Raw genomic sequence first — 6,000 nt, 5'->3', positions numbered from 1 at the left:
TACCATCCAACCTGCAAGCTTGTTCCTCAGAACTCCCTGCCATCCATTATCACAATCCCATCATGTTTAGGTGCAGTGCCCACACATGCCACCTACTATAGACCCCCCCTGACCCATCAAGCGTGCGGCTCACAAAGTCCTCGCTTTGTCCCCGCAGGAGAATATAGTCCATAATAAGAGGGAATGGGCAAGATGAGATATGTGGAACCTCAGAAATCCGAGTCCTCACCTCTAATGAGGAACGGGCACTGGAGATCATGGAGTCGGCCGAGGAGAGAGCAGTTACTGACAGCGAGGTTGGCCTGAGTCCGAGAGGTGAGGATCCACTGCCCAGATGACCTGTCTCAAATGAGTTGTTGATGTTCCACACAATTATCCTTCTCTTTCACTGAACCCATGTCCATTATCTTGCAAGATCTTCATCTGATGAGGCCGGGCCATCCAGAGCTGTTCCCTCCCACCACCTAATAGAACACCTTGGAGGAGAGCTCTGAAGAGAACAGCGGCGAGGCCTCACAGCTATCACCTGCACCTTCCACCAACACAGAGGCACACACCTCAGTGGGCAACATTAGTGCACAAGCTTCTGGGGCACAATCTGGTGAGCACCACACAGCTGCTGATACACATCAGATAGAGGCAGGAGCATCCAATGGAGATAGCAGTCGGAGATCTGCTGGATGCCTGGACTCAGCTGGGTCCCAGCCAGATGTCGAGCCTCTGAACAATGTTTTCCCAGAGCTGATGCAGATGATAGGATACAGCTGTGACATTTAGGAGGGGGGGGTGCCAGTGACATTCCAGTGACTTCAAGGCCTTTTGGAGGAGTCCTAAAGTCTTCTGATACAAGAGATGGTACTGGCATTAGGTGGCACCTAGGCCTACACTCCAAGGGTGGCAATCACAGTGGAAAACCTGGAACATGACATCCATCCCTTGAGTGGTGGTGTCCACGGGGTTGCTCAGTCTGTGATGACCATGGCTAAGGAGCATTCACTGAGGGACATGACCCAGACACAGGTGAACATTGCTGAGGCCTGACATAATATACATACAGGTATATGATGGTGTGTAGACAGGCAGTGATTGACACACAGGATGACCAGCGAACACACAGAACAGAGCAGCCAATCACCAGACAGGACACAACCACTATAAAGCCAGAGGGCACTAGTTTTCCTGCTCTCGCGGGATCCAGCCTCTGAGGCAGTCAGAGCTCGTGAGCAGCAACTAGAACATACACCATGTGGTAGTAAGATAGTCTGGTAGTAAGATAGCCTCAGGTTTCCAGTCAAGTCAGCATAGTGTCAACCCACAGTTAAAGCATGTATGATAGTTAAGAGTTCAATAAAATCGAGTTGAATTTCTTCAAGTGTTGGAAGCCTGTCTCTCTCACCACTGCAGTAAACGCAGTCCTCGCAGACCCAGCTTACCCAACACATCACGGCCCTGCAGAGCACTGCCCAGTTATTGAGGGTCATCGCTAAGGCTGTCAACACCATGGTGCAGACAATGTGGAGCTTCCAGAACTGGCAGCGCCAAATGACTCAAAGGATCTGGAGCTCATTCCAGCTGTCCCTCTGTTCTATGGAGTCACCCAGGGCTCTACGGGCACCTTCAGGGAGGATGAAGCGCTGGAGCTCTTCCAGGGCCTTACAGCAAGGAGGCAAAGGTGGTCTTCAGTTCTCCTGAATCCCCCCTCCTCACACCAGTGAATTTCAAGGGCAGCAGGTGGAACAGGGTAGCAAGGCAATGCCTGTGACACTGGCAGAGGCGAGATATTCCGGCTGCAGATCCTGCAGAGGATGAAGGCCAAGGGCATCAAAGGCTACAGGGCTCTGATGTGCATCTTGGGGACACACCTAGACGTAGCACTAGACCACGGTGGATCAGGAAGAGTGAGGAGCACTGAGTTGGCACTGCTGAGGTCACTATCCCGTAGCTAAGGGGAATGGAAATATGTCACAGTAAAACGTTCACCATTAAAACGTCTCACACTTGATATATGCAAAGCCTCTGTCACTTTAATCTTCACGGGGGTCGACCCACACCCCTAACACTTGTTCCCCCCCCCCCACCCCGCCGTCCCCCTCGGCACACTGGTCCAAGATCAAAAGCCCCCGATGTAGTGATGCAGACTCCATCATGAGGATGGGTGTGAGCACACTGTCAGCACAAAGACAGGAGTGAGACTTAATCGGAACCTGAGGAGCACCAGAGCGTTCTTCACAAGTGATCATCATTCCCGCTGACATTGCCCATCACCCTGGAGTATGGATACATAGACATGGAGGGGGGGGAGCAGGTTGGGGAAGGGGAAGTGTGATGTGGGGATGTTGAACTGACGGGGACATCCTCATCTCATGAGAATCTCCCTGGTCCTCCTTGCATGTTGGACCCTTGCTGCCATCTGTCCTGCATCCTCAGCTCCTCCTTGAGCTTGTCCTCCAGCCACTCTTGGTCATCCCAACTTTGGCCTCTCCTGCTAGTCTCCCGGCGCAACGGAATTGGCGCCAGGCACAACAGGATGGGAAAATCACGTACTATATCTTAATTCACTTTTGTGGGTTAGAAATAGCTTAGAGGAGGGCGGGCTGGCGCTGCCGAACTTTAGTAATTATTATTGGGCAGTGAATATAGCCATGATCAGGAAGTGGGTGGTGCGGGGGAGGGGGGTTGGTGTGGGAGCGGGTAGAGGCGGGATTATGCAAGGGCATTAGTTTGGGGGCATTGGTAACGGTGCCCCTGCCATTCCCGCCGTCACAGTACTCCACCGGACCCGTGGTGGTAGTGGCCCTGAGAATCTGTAGGTAATGGAGGAGACATGTGGGAGCAGAGGGAGCATCGGTCTGGTCTCCAATCACTGGTTTGCCCCGGGGAGGCTAGATGGAGGGTTCCGGAGATGGCAGAGAGCAGGGATCGAGAGGATGGGAGATATGTTTATAGAGGGGGGCTTTCGCAGCCTGAGGGAACTGGAGGAGAAATTTGAATTGACGGGAGGGAACGAGTTTAGGTACCTGCAGGCAGGTCTCAACCTTCCCACTCCTACCACCAAGGAGGATACAGGACAGGGTAGTTTCCAGAATGTGGGTGGGAGAAGGGAGGGTTTTGGACTTTATAAAGAACTCATGGGGTCAGAGGAAACACAGATCGAGGAGCTGAAACACAAATGGGAAGAGGAGTTAGAAGAGATAGAGGATGGTCTCTGGGCAGATGCATTGAGCAGAGTGAACGCGTCCACAACATGTGTTGTCAGGCTCAGCCTGATACAGTTCAATGTTGTTCACCGGGCTCATATGACAGTGGCCCAGATGAGCAGATTCTTTGGGTTAGAAGGTGTGCGGGAGGATCAGCGAACCATGTCCATATGTTCTGGACATGCCCGAAGCTTAGGGGATTCTGGCAGCGGTTTGCGGAGGTCATGTCCAAGGTGCTGAAAACAAGGGTGGCACCGAGTCCAGGGGTGGCGATTTTCGGAGTGTCGGATGACCCAGGTATCCAGAAGGAGAAAGAGGCAAACGTTCTGGCCTTTGCCTCTCTGGTAGCCCGGAGGCGGATATTATTATCTTGGACGGACTCAAAGCCCCCGAAGTTGGAGGCCTGGCTAACTGACAGTTAGCTTTCTCTGGAGAAAATCAAGTTCACCCTGAGGGGGTCAATGTTCGGGTTCGTCCGGAGGTGGCAGCCATTCGTTGACTTTGGGGAAAAATAACCGTCAGCAGAAGGGGGGGGCGGGGAGGTGGGGGGGGGGGGGGAGGCTGGGGTTTAGTTTAGTTTCGAGTAGGGTGTTAGAAAAGGTGGGATCTGTGAGGGAGGAAGACAGTTTTTGCACTATGTTTATATATGTATGTACATTGTTTCTTCTGTTGTTAGACAACCATAAATACCTCAATAAAAGGTTTATTTAAAAAAAAATAGCCGAGAGAATACATGCAGCTAATCTTCATTTTCATAGTAACCCTACAGTGCAGAAGAAGGTCATTCGGCCCTTTGAGTCTGCACCGACCCTCTGAAAGGGCACCCCACTTTGTCCACCCCCCCCCCCCCCCCCCTGCCTCAACCCCATAACCCCATCCAAATTCTGGATGCTAAGGGGCAATTTAGCATGGCCAATCGACCTAACCTGCACCTCTTGGACCGTGGAAGGAAACTCGGAGCATCCGGAGGAAACCCACGCAGACACGGCGAGAATGTGCAAACTCCACACAGACAGTCACCCGATGTCGGAATTGATCCCGTGTCCCTGGCGCTATGAGGCATCAGTGTTAACCACTTTGCCACAGTGCAATTATACTTTGTTGTCATTCAGAATTCAAATCTTTTGTTGTAGATGACACTTTTCTCTCATAGAATTTACAGTGCAGAAGGAGGCCGTTCGGCCCATCAAGTCTGCACCAGCCCCTACAAAGAGCACCCTACTGAAGCCCACGCATCCACCCCATCCCCGTAACCCAGTAACCCCCACTTAACATTTTTTGGACACTAAGGGTAATTTAGCATGGCCAATCCACCTGATCTTTGGACTGTGGGAGGAAACCGGACCAACCGGAGCAAACATACGCAGACACGGGGAGAACGTGCAAACTCCGCACAGACAGTGACCCTGTCGGGAATCGAACCTAGGACCCGGGAGCTCTGAAACAACTGTGCTAACCACTATACTACCGTGCTGCCCATGTTAATACCTGCCACATTTTACGTGTATTAGTTCCAGTTAACATGGTTTTGGCTGACTTTAGAGTCAGAGTGTCACACAGCACGGTAGCATTGTGGATAGCACAAATGCTTCACAGCGCCAGGGTCCCAGGTTCGATTCCCCGCTGGGTCACTGTCTGTGTGGAGTCTGCACGTTCTCCCCGTGTGTGCGTGGGTTCCTCCGGGTGCTCCGGTTTCCTCCCACAGTCCAAAGATGTGCAGGTTAGGTGGATTGACCATGATAAATTGCCCTCAGGGTCCAAATTGCCCCTTAGTGTTCGGTGGGGTTGTGGGGATAGGGTGGAGGTGTTGACCTTGGGTAGGGTGCTCTTTCCAAGAGCCAGTGCAGATTCGATGGGCCGAATGGCCTCCTTCTGCACTGTAAATTCGATGAAAAGGCCCTTCAACCCATCAAATTTGCACCAGTCAAAAACAACCAACTAACTATTCTAATCCCATTTCTCAGCTCTTGGTCCATATATCCCAAGGCCTTGTATGCCTTGGGATCGCCAGCACACATATAAATACTTCTTAAATGTTATGAGGGTTCCCGCCTCCACCACCCTTTCAGGCAGTGAGTTCCAGACTCCCACCACCCTTTGGGTAAATAGTTTTTCTTCACATCCCCTCTAAACCTCCTGCACCTGACCTTAAATCTATGCCCCCTGGTGGGCAGCACGGTAGTGCAGTGGTTAGCATTGCTGCCTCACAGCGCCGAGGTCCCAAGTTCGATCCCGGCTCTGGATCACTGTCCGTGTGAAGTTTGCACATTCCCCCTGTGTTTACATGGGTTTCGCCCCCACAACCCAAAGATGTGCAGGGTAAGTAGATTGGCCACACAAAATTGCCCCTTAACTGGAAAAAATTAATTGGGTACTCTAAATCATGTGGCGGATGTGAAAATCAGTCCCACCAGCCACAGTGGTGGGTTTTAACGCCGTATCATCTGCTAGCCGTCTCATTAATTATGCACACATAGGAAAAAACGTCGGGTGGTCTCTGAAATGTCTGTCCTGCTGTGAGCTCACTGGCACCTCTCTTTGGGCACCATATTTAAACAGCAACCGCTGTTATTCAAAACGGCTGGTTGAAATATCAATAGATTTAGATGCAGTAACCAAGATTTGTATGTCCTGCTGGAACCCATTATTGAAAAGCTGAATAGACACAGTGTGACCCACAAACATCTCAAGAGTGTCAAGTTTTGAAACGAATGAAGGAGAATTGGCGAAATCGCCATAACTTAATATTTTAAAAGGACCACATAAATTTGCTTGAAGTAAAAGTTTTAATTCCTTTTATTAT

This window comes from Scyliorhinus canicula, chromosome 5, assembly GCF_902713615.1.
Source record: "Scyliorhinus canicula chromosome 5, sScyCan1.1, whole genome shotgun sequence".
In the NCBI taxonomy this organism is placed as follows: Eukaryota; Metazoa; Chordata; class Chondrichthyes; order Carcharhiniformes; family Scyliorhinidae; genus Scyliorhinus; species Scyliorhinus canicula.
This window is presented reverse-complemented; position numbering follows the sequence as displayed.